The sequence below is a fragment of the Carassius auratus genome, chromosome 27 (genome assembly GCF_003368295.1).
Source record: "Carassius auratus strain Wakin chromosome 27, ASM336829v1, whole genome shotgun sequence".
NCBI classification, from domain to species: Eukaryota; Metazoa; Chordata; class Actinopteri; order Cypriniformes; family Cyprinidae; genus Carassius; species Carassius auratus.
In genome coordinates, this window is record NC_039269.1 from 21,086,475 (window position 1) to 21,103,097 (window position 16,623).

At 37.3% G+C, this 16,623-nt stretch overlaps 1 protein-coding gene across 1 annotated transcript in view; it reads right to left on the reverse strand.

Annotated features, from left to right (window-relative positions):
- Window positions 1-16,623, reverse strand: part of LOC113045847 (F-box/LRR-repeat protein 7-like) — a 32,141-nt gene that overhangs the window by 6,585 nt on the left and 8,933 nt on the right. The gene's annotated exons all lie outside the window — the stretch shown is intronic.

The window sequence follows — 16,623 nt, forward strand, 5'->3', positions numbered from 1 at the left end:
TCCTACAGTTTCACAGTGTGCTGTGTTGAGTAATGGGAAACAGCAGCGCGTGATCATATCCCATATATGAAGGATATGCTTCCATAGATGAGAATATGAGAGCCAACAAGCTGGCACGCTGTGAAGATCACATCTCCATAACATCACGAGGTGTTGATCAACAAAGAAAAAGGGAAATTTCAGTTCTGATTAAATATTAGGAAAAAAGTGCGACTCCATTGCCAAGTCATATGAACAACCCATCTAACAAAAATATGTTCCAATAACGTTTCACTAACGTTCATGTTATGAATAAGTTATGAATAACCACAATCCTGAATGTTTTTCAAAACATTCAAAATGTAACGCATATATATATATATATATATATATATATATATATATATATATATATATATATATATATATATATATATATATATATATATATATATATATATATAATTATTTTTTGTATGTGAATTTTAAGAGAATATTCCTTTTTCTATTTTTTGTAAACATTATGGGAAAGTTACTTTTTAATGTTCTCTAAATAATCTGAAACAAGTAGTAAGGTTTAAAAATGTTAGGTTAATGTTAACTAAAACATTTAAGGAAAAAACAACATCCCTTAACGTTTTAAGAAAATTATTAAATACCAGATCATTTTAAATGACTGTTCTATTTAATTACTGGAATAATTTTTGCACATAGTTTTGAGAAAACCTTGCCAGAATTTTACACAAAGTGGGAAGCAGCTAATCTCATGGTCAGTTTTAAACTGTGTGTGATTGATTCATTACAAAGATGCAACTCATTACAATCATTCGTTCAGGATCTGGACTATATTTTGCACTTCATGTTTCTCATTTCCTAAAAAGAACCGCTATTTAAAGTCATTTGTTCTGGAATCGCACAATACTGACAATGTTGAATGTAAATTACAAAACAAAAACATAAATGTAATTAATTTGGGAATCAGACTACACTGGTCCTGCTCTTTATTTTACACTCTAGATTAAGTAGTGGTGTTTTAGTATTTCAGTACATATCAGTATTATCAGCATAAAAATGTATGACATTTCACTTTGGTATTTAAAAAAAAAGAGATTTTCTTTAGGACCAGTTAAAAAAGTAAATACGAAATCCTCTAAGAAAAAAAAAAAAACAGTCAAGACAAAACCCCCATTAAACTCAAAGTGCCAGAAGGGAATATAGAGAGTGAGACATTTAGCTTGGATTGAATGGCTACAGTCACCACATTCACAAACTTAGTACTCTGAGCAGCCAAAGTCCCTTAATGTTATGGGGAGCCACTACAGTTGGCAGAAGAAGCAGAAGCCAATTACGTTTTAATTTCACCACTAGAGACGAAGAATTGGAAATGGCCTTGCAGGCTGGCGCTGGGCCCTGACTCACACACTAGATTACTGCCCTCACTACCAGCATGAGGAGACGCGATTCCTTCGCATAGCTAATACAAAACATCAGCCTCTAATTGAACAAAATGTAGGAGGAGTTGTGCTGGCCATTTTTAAAGCAGTAATTGCAACCCTGCTGGAAAATCCAGCTTAAACCAGTAGCTGATTTGACATGGTTTAATTTATGGTCATTCGCTGGTTGATCAGCTAAAGTATTAGATTGCCGAACTTGACCTGCTGTCCTATCAGTTGAAGACTGAAAGTGAACATGCTTCTATTTAGCATTTTTTTATTAATTTTTTTTCCTTACAAATAATATCAGGGAGATCATTTTTGAAGTGAAAACAGTACGTTTCAGATTTCCGTTTGTTTGGATGATGACAGCACTCACAAAACCTGATGATCAAGTTCTCCAGCATTTTGGGAATAATCCAATGATCATCAGGAACATTTGACCATCCGTGCATTCATTCGGTGTCACTATGATGCTTGACATAAATGTGTGAAATTAATAATAGAGAGCATGTCTGAAAATTGTTCGTGAAGAAACATCTTGCTCAATTCATCTTGCTAAATAGAAGTGTAAAGTTGCTTATTGCCAGAATTCAAAGGGAGGCTTAAAGAAAAGTTCCTGAGTTAACAGTTTATACACTCAAATTCATACATTTTTTTTCTTCGACAGATTGAATAAACAGTAAAGCAGCAGCTGCAATCAGGGTGCCAGTGTCTGTTTCACACATCCATAATTCTGCATTACTCAAGCACACAATGGGATTTCAGCAGCTTAAAGCTCTGCGGATTGAGGGCTGGAGAGTGTGTGCACTGATACTGAAGTGTGTTCGTCTGCTAAAAACAGGATTTATAATCTACCTAATCCTCCATTAGTTTAAAAATCAATGGTTCATCTGTGAAACCTCGACACCAATCCAATGACCAAAAACATATGAAGAAACCTGCTTCTGGTGCTTCACTTTCAGACTCTTACGATCCTTCTTGAATATATATATATATATATATACCATTTGGTCTTAAAGAATCCACAAGTTTCTAGAACTCTCTTTTAGCCTCCAAGTTTTATTTGCTCCAGTTATTTTCTTCTAAATCCCCCAAAACTTCTGGTTTAAAAGAGTAACTTTGCCAAATTTAACCCAAAACCACATATAATGCCACAGGAGCCATAATTACCTCAAGCCACGAATTGTATCTCATTATTGCATTTATTTTAAGACTGTTCCATGCCTGTTCTGGTTGCAATCTAATGAAAATGAGGTGAAAACATGAAACTTGAAGCTAAACTAATACGTCATTAATGTCAATAAACAACTTAAACTGTTTTTCCTATAACTCATTGGAAGTTGAACGTTAAAAAATGTGAAATGCCTCTGTGCCATTTGTTCGAGTTGTTTAGGGGTTGCCTCTTTTCTCTTTTTAGCAGAGGTGAAGTCCATGATTAGTGCATAATAGACCGTGGATTGGTATTCAAGGCAGGTGTAATGAGGGTCTCAGACATAAAACTACTCCAGAGACAAGATGCCAACTAGCCTTTTATCCACTGACAAACACCTGGTCCGACAAAAGTAAAAAAATATACAGGCACAAACAAAGCCTTCAGTGTTTCAAAGAAAAAAAGAAACCCTGTTTATATAGGCCTGTTTTAAATCAAGTTTGCATCTGAAGAAACCCAGTTTACCTTTCCAGCATTTCTTTCAAATCTTGAATAAAAAACACCGGGGAGCTGGAAGAACACTGTGTGACAGTTGACACCTCACATTGTGCAGCAACAGCTAAGTTCTGTTTACGCTGGACGCGACAAGCGACCGTTGGAAATCATTTGAACTTTGTGTCAGTACATCATAAATTGAATGAGTTATTAGTTTACTGCTGTGGATTTGTCGTGTCGTGCTGCAACACATCCAATGTAAACAGCATCATTGATTTTAATGGGATTTATTGTATTTTGTCGCGTTGAGCTGCACTGAGCCACTCGCATCCGGGTTTTTTTTTTGGGTGGGGGGGACTAACCCTTTAAAGGATAATCAAAAAACAACAACAACCCAATTTAAACAGGACTGTATTAAATTTGAGAGGCCACAAACAAAAACAATTGTTAAGCCCCTCGTCTCTGTTACGGGCTCTAATAAAGAATCTGAATCATCAGGAATCCAAATTTCAGCTGCAGCATTCGAATAACACAAGTAATCTCCAAACACAGCATTTTTGGGACCCGTTCAACAAAACTCTGCCAAAGCTCTACCATAAACCATGCAACTGATTTCCCCAAAAGATTGAGAGCAAATGTTCAATATCAGGTTGAGCTCTGCAGTCTTTTCATAGCCCGGCATTGAGATAGGTGTAGACCTCTAAACACACAGACCAAAACAATGACAGATGAGAATGTGAGAAATGCCATTTTGCCCCGTAGCTCACTTAAGCAAAGCCTGCTGTGAACTCTCAGACTCGTCACTCCTCCAGCTGTTCAGCATCCCATCACTCACTGACCTCTGAACAATGTCAAGCGGGAATGTTTTCCTGCACACCTCTATAATCCGAGACGGCGCTGCTCATGTGGCCCGAACAAGCATTGTTAATAGCAGAGCTGTCAGTTCTGGGATTGATTAGTTGTTCCTGTTACAAAAGCTTCCTGCTGTTGAACTTTAAGACCTTTATTCATACATACTTCATAGTCTGCTTCTGAATAATCACATCTGATCACAAGGATATGCTATGTTCTCACAGAACGAACTCTTTCTGAAAACACCAAAAAGAAAAACAGCCAGAAACAGAGCGGTTGGAGGGAATCACTCTTACAAATTTAACAACAAAAGTCTTGTTTCATCTTAGGAGCGTTCCAGGGGTAATTGCCTGCAAATATGCATAATGCAGATTGGTGCTTATCTTAAGACAGGACCCTTTAACCATAATCTCGGTCCAAATCTTCACCCTTTTGAAGGATGAAAATGAGATGTTTGGAGTTAGGGCCAGCTTCTATGTTTTGAGCAGACTCCAAAGGGTCTGGAGTGGAGGTGAACAGGAGGTCAGCCCCACTCGCTCCTGTTGTTTACACATGCACAGATGACTGCACAGCTCCACACAGGCCACTATCAGGGGAAACACCTCTAGCCAGAACCAAAAATTTGTCTCTGGCAGTTGCGTTCAACACGCAGTGCAGGTTTCAGAACTGCAAACACCACATCAATCAAAGTTGCAAATATGTTGTTATATAATCCATCTACATTACACTGAAAACCCCCAAAACTATTTTCTTTCTTCCCCCTTTCTTGCAAAAAGGCTACCAGCTGACTATGTGAGGGGAGCAACAGCAATTGCTCCACCCAGTTTAAAACATCATATGATCTGTCCACTTCAGTTGTATTTTATTTTATTTTGTTCTTAATGGTGAGAAAAGCCCCAATCCAAGTACATTTCATAGCAATACTGTCATCGCTCCTATGTAAAGTGTGTGTGTGTGTGTGTGTTTTAATAATGAATGTCTGGATACAAGATGTAGTGAAATCATGCTTGTATAATTTATATACAGTTACAAGGAGGAGTGTGTCCTATTCAATACTGAATTAAGGATATCTTTTAATTTTCCGATTTCTGCTTTCGAATTGCTGTAGCAAACAGGATGTAGAATTAAAATTTAACGAAAGATTCAGAAAAGTTTAAAAATGTTTATAGGTCTTATATAGACCATACAATATATGATACAATATGTCAATATTAAAATGTTATATAAAAATAATATAATTTGAATATATACAATTATATTTGGTGTCAACTGAGCCTCTGCTTTTGAACAACAACAACAAAATTCTACTGTAGCTTCATACAATCTTTTTTTAAGTTTCATGAAAAAAAAAAAAAACTTTTTGAACAAAAAGCTTAAGAAATTGCGTTTTTGTAAAAGACTCCGTCTGGATCAGATTCAGAACGAAGATCATAACATAGATCGCTTCCATCAACACTCCCAAAGCTTGCACGGTCCTATATCACTTCCTGAATCGACATTTCATTCTGTAATGATAAGCAGTTTTGATTTATATAATGATTCATGTTTTATGATCGCATTTTTTTACATATGCATCTGCTTAAATACGCGATCACCTGTTTCTGCTCCTTCTTTGCCATGTTTCGACTCATACGTTCAATACGCTTTCAGAAGATGCGGAATAGCGCCTCCAACCGTACACCAGTGAAAACACGGAAAGCCAGAAAATTCCGCCAATATCATGGAAAGAGTTATTCATATTCAATAAAATACCTTCCAAATTCACCAAAATTCCAAGTAATGAACTGAAATGAATCCAATATTGTTCACTCTCTCTACTGAGGGCCTTTACCATGCTACTCTCAGAATGGAGTTCCTTTGTGATTTTATTTGAAGAGAAAACACAGATGGTCGAATATAAAAAAGCTTCTCAAATAATGCATATTCTTGCAGTTCAGTTTCATGACCTCAGGTCTTCAATCTCACCATTGTTTTAGTTAAAAGAAACAAAATGTGATGTCTTCAGATGTGTCTCTTCCACTTTGACACCAAGCGTGACCTCTGGCAGCAGACAGTAACTCGATCTCACATCACAACCCCAGGAACTTGTAACATTGTGGTATCAGGCACCAGAGATTGTTGCTGCTGGACTTTGATTTAACAAAACTTGCTTTCTTAAGTGTCAGAACTATTAAGCTCAAACGTCACGCCAAGAAATAAAATAATCATAAATGTATAAGTACTAGGGTACATGACAGCAGAGAGGGTTCTTTCCATCTGCAGCTGCAGCATTTGAGTCGTTCAGAGGTTGTTGACAGACCTGGCACTCCTGCGCTTGGCTCATCTGTCAGTCTAACCACAGTTCCTGACAGACGCTGGTCCTGCGTAAGTCTCAGCTGTGCCCCTTCCAGCTTCCAGAGGGGCATCTTGTTTTGATTAAAATGCCTTCGGAGCTTCTCATGCGAGAATCTGGGGCTCTGCAGTGTTTGTGCATTTAAGAGCAGCTGTGCTCATGCACTACCAGTGAGCATGTGGACTAATCACTCACATTATCCCTCTTTATTCTGAAACTTACTTGTATATTAATAAGCAATTTATATGTGACCCAGCTTGTTAACAAAATTTGCACAGTTCAAAAATAGTTTCAAAGTCACCATCTTAAACAGTCTCAGGTATCCAAGTGTTAGGTACAGAAAAACCTTTTCAGTTCCGGCATCAGCATACAATTTGCATTTTGTTTGTTTATTTTATTCTGTGCATTTATTCATAACAGTATACCGAGGAGTCAAATCTCCACATTGCTTTTATGTTTTCACTCTCTAATTATCATATTAAAAAGAAGTGAAGTAACCGTGTCACCATAAATATTGTTCTAGAAATATTCCTCCTTATGGGTCCAGGATTCATCTTATTTAATCAAAAACATCATAAAGGAAATATTCAAACATCTGGTGTTCAAACCAGGGCTTTGCCACAGTAAAGGAGGCGAAGGGAAGGCATTCCATGTTCCTAACCAGTCTGCCCTGTTCTCATTCGCTCCCCTCCCCAGTTTGGAGAGGCTGGCTGGTGATGCATAAAGCAGAGAGGATCTGGAGAAACAGTCTGAAGCCTGATCACCCTCGTCCTGGCCTGGGCCCCCTTACACAAATTAACCACATGTACACTCTGCCTGCACACAAATTTCTACATTAGCAGATGACGTCCAGAGAAAATTAAATACAAGAAACTGTGTGCAAACAAAGACAATGAAAGATTTTTGATGAAGTTTCTACACAAACAGATCTTTAAATGGATCTTTCGGGAGAGGATTAACAGATTAGGTAAAATCTAAGAAACGAGTCATACTGAATTGTGATTGGCTGGCCCACTAAGCAACCAAATCTCACAGAGGCTGTCAGATGCCAGACTGAGCGCGAACGATCCCTCTGCCTTATACATGAAAAGCAGCCAAAGCATTTGGCCTCAAAGCTCATTATTCACAGATTCTTATTAGTGCCACGCTGATCTAATCTCCAAAACCTAAAATAGCTAATCTGCTGACTGGGCCGCACATTTCGTGGCTAAATGGAAACATACTGTTAATCCAGAAAAAGACTGGAGTACTTCTACAGAGTTCCTGTCGGTCTGGATGAAATATTACAAGTTATCTGTCTTCCACCGACCCATTCCATACATATAGAAAGGGATGTTTTTTTTCCCTTAAAGGGGTCATCGGATGCCCATTTTCCTTAAGTTGATATGATTCTTTAGGGTCTTAATGAAAATTCATAACATAGTTTTGGTTAAAACTTCTCAGTGGTAGTGTGAAACAGCACTGTTTGTACCTTGTCAAAAACAGCAATTTCAGAGCAAGTAGTTTTTTTGCATGCCCCTTTAAATGCAAATGAGCTCTGCTGCCCCCCCCCCCCCCTTTCAAGACGCTCTCTGAGAGATGGTCAACTTTAACCCCATTCATCATGAAACTTGCTAACTAGCACGTTATTAGGAACGCCGATTTGCAAAGATTTATTAAAAAACCTTATACTCACTTTTCTGTAGGTGAAGCTGGATCACGAATGATTCGCATAAACATAGAAGCATTTAGTTAGATTAGGGGCGCATTTTCTTCAAAAACAAATGTAATCCACTGCATCGTCAGTGGCTCAGATGTCGGGAGTAAATTATGACTGCTATGTTCATTATTACATCCAACAACAAAACACCTCAGTTGCTTAGGAGATATTCTTGTCTACATATGCTTTGTCTTCGAAACAATGGTGGACTGATGACAGCTCACTCAGGGTGGGTCTAACTACCGTGGAAGGGCATGGGTCTGTGTGATGTCACACTGACAGGCATCTGAGAACGGCTTGATTTGAGAAAGGAGAAATTATTTAACGAGATTAAAAAAAAAAACCACTGGATGGATCTTTATCATTATAGGGTGGTTGTGTACACACTCTGCCAAAACATATTTCAGTTCAAACAACTTGAAAAAGTGCATGTCACATCTGATGACCCCTTTAAAACTGCCCTTACCTAAAATAGCTCTAAATAGATTCATCCAACCAAAGATTTAAATTCTGTCACTCAACCTTGGTTTGTTTAAAACCTGTATGTCTTTCTTCTGTGGAATTTCATATGACTTTCTTCTGTGGAACGTTAAAGAAAATAATTTGACGAATCTCTCAAGGTTTTATTTTGGTAATAGTAACAAAAACCATTCTTCAAAATATCTTTATTTGTGCTCCACAGGGGACAGACAGTCATACGTGTTTAGAACAGCATAAATGATGAAACAAATTTCATTTTTTAATAAATTGTATACTTCCTAAAGGGACAGTTCACAAAATTTTTGGACAACAATATCCATTGTATGGACACACGAAAAACACTGAAACATTTTTCAAAATTTTTCAAAATACTATAAAAGTACTAGTTTTGGGCATCAAGAGGGTGAGTATAGGGCAGGGATAGGCAACTCCGGTCCTGGAGGGCCACTATCCTGCAGAGTTTAGCTCCAAGCCTAATTAAACACACCTGAACAAGGCAATCAGTGTTTTCGGGATTACTAGATAGCAGTGTTGGGAACGTTACTTAAAAAAAGTAATTAATTATAGTTACTCACTACTTGTTCCAAAAAGTAACTGTGTTAGTAACTGAATTACTCTATAATAAAAGTAACTCGTTACCAGGGAAAGTAACGGTTTGCGTTACTGTAAAAAAAAAATAAAAAAAAAAAATAAAAGTTGCTACATGTCTGAGAATTTGTACTTTTTTTTTTTTTTTTGCAGTTTTCACAAGTCAGTTGAAATGAGTAGAACAGACAGGTACATAACTTTCAGTATTTATTGCACGTCAACAGTCAGCAAGAGTTTTATCCTGCACTTCAAGTATTATCTTTGTAAGAAAAGTGTTTTTGGCCACTAGCTTTGTAGATGCGTGTCACACATTACACGCACGTTCTTGCCTTTGAACACAATGAATTTGAAATAGTGCTTAAATCTTCACCTTGAAAATGCCAACTTTTCATCGGATTGCTCCTGACTCGCCATCTCGCCAGCGAATCTGTGTAGCTTTTGCGCGTGTGTGTGTGTGTGTGTGTGTGTGTGTGTTCGGCGCCGCTGGCGCAGCCGCGTGTGCTGGCATGTGTGTAAAAACACTGGCTCTGATTGGCTACCATGAAACACATGACTCTGCCTTAGCCAATCTCATAATCGCTTATCTCATAATTAACTCACCTGCTCACTCGCTGTGTGAGCCAGGGGTCCGTTCGGATTACATAGTTTATTAAATCAATGCATAGTAACGCACCGCATTTAACATTCAGTAACGTGCGGCGTTGTAACCACGGGAAAAGTAATTAGTTAGATTACCGTGTTACTGAAAAAATAACGGAAATGGAAATAATTTTTAAAGGAGACCTATTATGCCCCTTTTTACAAGATGTAATATAAATCTCAGGTGTCCCCAGAATGTGTCTGAGAAGTTTCAGCTCGAAATACCCCACAGATTATTAATTATATTATTTTGAAAATGCCTATTTTGAGTGGAAGCAGAAACATGGACAAGCTTACACACAAATTTATGTTAAAAACACACAAGTTAAAAAACTGTTGGTTATGTCTGTGAAGGTGAACAGCTGGGAAATAAATTGCATGTTTATATTAGATTTGTATGGCAGCAGCATAATGATACAATAAATCAACTGCTCTCTTGTTTCCTCCGAGGCTGGGACTCTAAATAATGTTCTGTGCTCGTCAGTGCAGCAAAAGACAGAATAGTTAGCAATGCTTTACTCAAACTTTCACCCTGGTATTAGAACTGCTACACCACTTGCAAAAACACAATGGTGGCGCTATGGGTGGAAACTGGCAGATTAAAGGGTGGTAATATTATAATAAGATCCCCTTTCTACATTACACAGGAAGTACATTACACTCCGCAGTAGATTCCCCAGAGACCTGATTATAGCACTTAAACAAGAAAAATTTCAGATTTCCATGATATGTCACCAACATTTGAGATGATTTCAATATTATTACACATTCATTCGGGAGATTATGCTTCTTACAAAGCAGCTCCTGGCCTCCTAAAAGGAAGCAATGACCTCATCAGAGTAGTTGGGGCACAATGGAAATAACTGCCTACTGACTTCCTGTTCACTCTACTGTTCCCCATTACAGGAAACAACCGTGAGAGACAACGGTCTCTGTACTCAAGTGCATTCCACAAATACACATGCTAGTGATGCAGAATGACAAAAGCTGATTATTCTCCTTTCTGCCATTTTTACTGGAAATGACACTTAGACAATTTTTTCATTTTCAAGTCATTTTAGATCACAGTAGTCATGCTACCACACCTACATTCCCACAATAGCAGTCTTGAAGTAAAAGATGGTAGACTGGGCATCTAAATGAATGCCACACCAAAGCACCACACCATCAAACTGCTCCAGCGGGGGTCTTGTTTATTCTTTCTCCACACAGGCGAAGCATCCTTCTCTCAACTCCCTGAAATAACTACATGTCACTAATCAGGGGTGCACTGCGGTCGCTGTAATCATCCTGTCATTTGACAAAAAAGCTCAACTCTTTTGAAGAGTAAAAAGTAGCTGGCCAAGAATCCTCCAACATGTTCATAAGTGATTTGTGGCTCTTCGCGTGTGGTCAGGTCTCCTTGTAATTTACATATTGACAAATTAGAAAATCTCTCTTTGAATAAAAGACAAACAAACAAAAAACTGATCCTCTCGGGAATGTGTGTCGAAGACTAACACGGAAGAGAAGAAATTGCTGAATTAAGTCAGCACAAAAAGTTGTGTTTTCTTTTTGCATAAAAAGCATTTTAACAATGTCCTTACTACCTTTCTGGGCCTTGAATGTGGGATTGTGAGAGTATCTCACAGCCGAATTCGTATTTGCTGAATGCTGACAATAGATGAGAAAGTATTATAGCGTTTTGTCACTAAATAGAATTCATCTGTAGAAAAATATACCCTTTTTTCAGTAGGCCTAACAGAACATAATTAGCAATTATAAATATCATATTAGCCTTGATTTTGATATCTGTGCATCCATATTGAGTCCTTTGTGCTTTAGCATGCAAGAACTACCATGTGCACATCTGCCTTTGTATTATTAATGCACTGTGGGGAAAAATAGCAGTAGAATGACTCAAATATTGAAAACCTGCAGCAATCCCATTACCAAGCCTCTCTCAGACTTGCAAAGACTTAAGCGCTGTGGAAAGAAAAACAGTGTGGTTGAGTATGGGAATCTTTAAATGCCATACTCTGCCAAGTGTCTACGGAAATCAAATGAATTTCCTCTCTTAAACTCCTACTGTTGAATCTCTATAGCAGGGAAAAGAGGCAGACAAAGAAAATAAACCTACAAGCTAAAACTCAAGCCCCTGCTCTCCTGCTGCAGGTCCCTCTCACCTCTGCTGTGGCCAAACTCTCTTTGTCATGACACTAGGGGCAACACTTCACCTTATACATCCAGAGGTTAAAACAAAACGGCAGTCCCAATACATCCATATCATTTTGTTAAACAGCCAAACTTTGTGTTGAGAAGGGTTGTAACACAAGACACCTGCGAGACATTTCCCTTGAAAAACAATCACTTCCCTTTGCTGCTGAGCAGCTTTCATCACCACTGGTACTTGGGTGAAGTGGGAATTCATTTTTCTATAGTCCTTTCAGTGTCTGAGATGCTTCATGACTTCTGTGGCAGAACACTGTAATAAGCATATATATATATATATATATATATATATATATATATATATATATATATATATATATATGGCACATTTAGGAGAAACCATTTTTAAAAAAGTAAACTTTTTTTGCACTTTTGTTTAACTGAAAATACAGACATTTACAAAGGATTTCTGTTTTAAACAGATGCTGCTCTTTTAGAATTTTTATTCATCAAAGAATCCTGAAAAAAATCGAATGTATTACTATTTCCACAAACCTTTTAGGCAGCACAGCTGTTTTCAACATTGATAATGAGAAGAAATGTTTATTGAGCAGCAAATCAGTATATTAGAATCATTTCTGGAGGTAATGAAGCTAAAAATTCAGTTTTGCCATCACATCTATTCAAATAAATATAATTTATTTTGAAATGTAATAATATTTCACAATATTACTGTTTGCATTGTATTTTGACCAAATAAATGGTAAGCATAAGACTTATAAAACATTAACAAATCTTTCCGAACCCAAATTTAGTTTATGTTTGTATTATAATAATAAACAATTCTCTAACTTGGATAGATTTACTGAGCATGTTGCAGTGCATTCTAGGATTGCCCTCTTAATGAAGCATACATGCATTTCTGTATTATAATTATTTTTATCATAATTTATGGACACAGTGATGAAGCTCAGATCTATGTTTTAATGCAAGTCGCCCTGTAATGATTTGTGTGACAGTGCTGAAATAACATGGCCTTTCAGTTTTTACAACTTTTTTTTTTTTATAGTCTGAACACTATTCTCAAGTTCATAACTCACAATGGGTTTTGCAGGATAATGAAGTCACAAAAACTTGGGGAAATATAAGCAGCTAAGCAACATCTCTCTCAGATCTTGTTTCATCCACGCAATTAATTCAGCTCTGGACTCGTAAATCTGACTGGCCTTCTCTTGGAAGAGCCCAGATGAGTTCAAAAGACTTACATCTCTTTCCCACCAAAGCTCAAAGTTTAGATGAGGCGTATTATTCAGCACACACTCATGAAGGCCATCTTCCGGGTGGAACCTCACAAATCCTATCATGTTGCAGCGCATACCTCCTTACCAATGACTTCTCTCCAACACCCACTCTGTGTCATGCCAAAGAAAATTTGTCCAGACTAGGCCGTCCAGAGCTCAGATCATGAAACTTGGACTTGAACTGGAGTCTTGCAGAAGAAGTGCAAACTGAACTGCTCTACAAAGTTCAAATCAGGTGCTTTGTACCTCTAGAGCAAAGACAGGAAATCAAAAGCAAAGCGGGACTTGAGCTGACCAAGCAACAGCTGTGAAACTGTTGGCCACAGACTCCCTCAGATGTCTGATTTTGATTTTTCATGCCTGTAATGAAAGATCTGCTTGATCTGAAAGTCACACCCACCTTTCGTGTTTTAGGATAAAGCATGGCATAATCCATTTTCAGCGTTCCCACTTCTTTTGACCAATGAATTTCAGTGAATTTTCAATAACCTTTCCGGTCCTTCATACTAAACTACACTGTTTTTTTTTTTATTTAATAAAGAATGCATGAAAATGTATTTCTTTGCATATATATATACAGAATTCATTCTCAGCAGGGTGCAGATTTTGACATAAAGCCCATTTACAGAGCAATAAAGCTGTCTGGTAAGGAATGCAGAAAGAAAACATGTCACTTTGTATCTGTTTTATGCCTCATTCAAATCGCTCTGCAACTTGCAGCTTATTTGAAAAATAAAGTGCAAAGCGTTTTGCTTTAATAATGTTGAAGGAATGTTCATTTATTCTGTAATAACTATGGATTTGCAAATGGATTCGTTAGATATCAGTTGACTTAAATATTTCCAAAGCAATATATCTATAAAGTCAACTAAAGGAGACCTGCAGGGAACTTTTATTGTCTTCTTTCAGGTTCTGAAAACTCTTTCCATAAACTCAAGGCATGGAAACTAAACCACAAATCCACCTTTTTCGAATTTAAGTGCACACTTGATCCAAATAAAACCAGGCAAGTCTTACAGATACATCTAATGTAAACATTAAAACAAACTCATTATTTATGACAGCGTTGCGTGCATTGACAATCCTTCATGAAATCACAAGATATTATCTGTAGTATCTGTCAGTGTGTACAGTGAGTATAGCCAGCAGCAACATAAGCAACCACATTAAAGGGATGGATAGATATATATGAGCGAGTATGAGGGTGTGTGTGTGTGACCCCGAGACACCTCTTCAACATGGAAACGTATCTCTCACCGTGAACTTCAACTCAACCCTGACTCCTCTCTCTCCAGCACGCTTAGGATGCTGAGATCAGATTTCTGCATGAAAAGAAGACTTACAGGAACCACACTTTGTACAGCAACATAAACCACTCTATATCAGATCACTTTAGAAAGGAACTTTAGGGTGCAAGAGAGCCTTAATAGTTGTCACCATGTGTCCCATTACAGTGATCTTCCCTTTCATATAATAGGTAGTCTAAACTAAGGCCCTGCTACACCTGGAATTAAGATGCATTTGAATCAGATTACAACACTATGTACAGGTGTAAACCGGGTGTGAAAAGCTTTGAGCTTGTCTGTTTTTCGACCACTTCCAAAGGTTGTCAAAAAAAACATTCGACCGAATTGCTTTCGTAGTTTAAATGATCATGTTGTTAAAAGCAATCGAATAGCCACTGAAGACTGCTGCCTTCTCCTCTTATTATGGGATATATATTCTTAAAGTGCGCTAGCCAGACGGGATTTAAACTTTGCCAGTTAAAATCATAAATTTGTACTGAAGGTGCAAAAAAGGTGTTCTCTTTCCAGTCTTGATTCTAACCCAACCTCAAAACATTTGGCATGGTTCTGTGGCTATTAGAGAAGAAACCAAAGCTGTTGCTCTCGGTATCATTTTCCAATGTATCCAATTTACGTGTTATTATGTAAATTGCGCTAATTTATTTTGCAATATTAGATTGAAGGATCAGAAAAAGCCCATATATACCTGTGAATAATCCGGAAAGAAGTGGTCGAAAGTGAACAAAAGAGACAGATTAAAACACCAGATTTAAATGGAAATGTTTCTCGCTTGTCTACTTGAGATACCTGTCTACCAACCTTCCAATAATATCTTAATAACAAGTGTAAACAGGCCCTTATTACTGTCATGTTATTAACTGTATCATGAAAAAAGTGTACATTAAAAAAAAAAGTTATACTTTTGGTTATCCTACATCTATTTGTCTGCTCATGCAAGTTAAGTATTCTAAACAATTTACTATATGATTTACAAAATTGGTTTGCGGCCCTTGAGGCTACAAGGATCCTGCTTTTTGGCCACTGAGATTTACAGATTTAAGACACTTTGCCTAAAAGCAGCATGCGATAGACCTGATATGCACTCAATAGAACATTATTCAACCACAGCACAAAGTGTTCCTTTATTTGTTTACACAGACTGACTGATATATGAATATGAAGCTAATAAAATGTCTACCACTGTCCATTTTCCAACACAGTATAGAACAATATTCTAATCTAATAAAGACTACTCCTCCTTTGGGGAGTCAGTCTGCACTCCCTTCAAACCCAAAGTCAAGGAGAGTGAATTCCACTGGTCTGACGTACGTTTTTACTTTCACAGTCTTTCATACAGGAATTCAAAACTACTCCGAGCTTAGTAAGAGCCTAAGTGTAATGTCTAGGGAGAAAAGTATCGAAGGGATGGAAAGCATAGACCTGGATGACTGTTTCAAACACCAATTTCAAGGTTCAAACTGAAGAATGAAAGATATTTGATTTGATGTATAGCATCTGTCATTGCTAATAAGTTAACAAACTGTACGAAAATAAGGGAACTCTACGGTGAAAAATTCAGATGTAACAGAACTACGTTCCCATCAGCTCATTTAATTAAAAACAGCTGAGCATGCCCTGCTTTGGAATAACCTTGACATATAATTTAAAACAAACTTCTTCTGATAAACAGGACGGCCTTAGCCAAAATCACGAGTATCATCCAAACGTATAAGAACCGTGCAGCTTCGCGAAAAGCTCCTTGGGTCATCTTTAAGAGTTGTAGTTTACAGCTCAGGGATTAAAACAGAGAACATATGTTTCTTAAAGATGAAGCTAGCAAGGGGCTAATGATTACTTCCAGCAGGACTAGCACAGCCTGCTAGGCTAATTACATCTGATAAAATCAATCCAGCTTTTGCTCTTGCTGGCCTGGCTATAAACTTTAAAATAAGAGAGCACACCTTCAACAAAAGATGTTATCGGTCCACAAATAACTGTACATTTTGGTGCATTTTTGGCAACTTTGCAAGAACAGCTTGATTTATTATTTACAAATAAAGCATTGTTTCAGTACTATGGTACATTAACAGACAGTTGACTTACAGTTTTAAAGTTCACGGTTGGTAAGGTTTTGGTAATGATTGGCCATGTTTTTTAAAATAATAAAAATGCAATATTTTTTTCACACTATTTAAAAAATAAAGTATAATGTCATTGCGATTTAAAATAACTTTT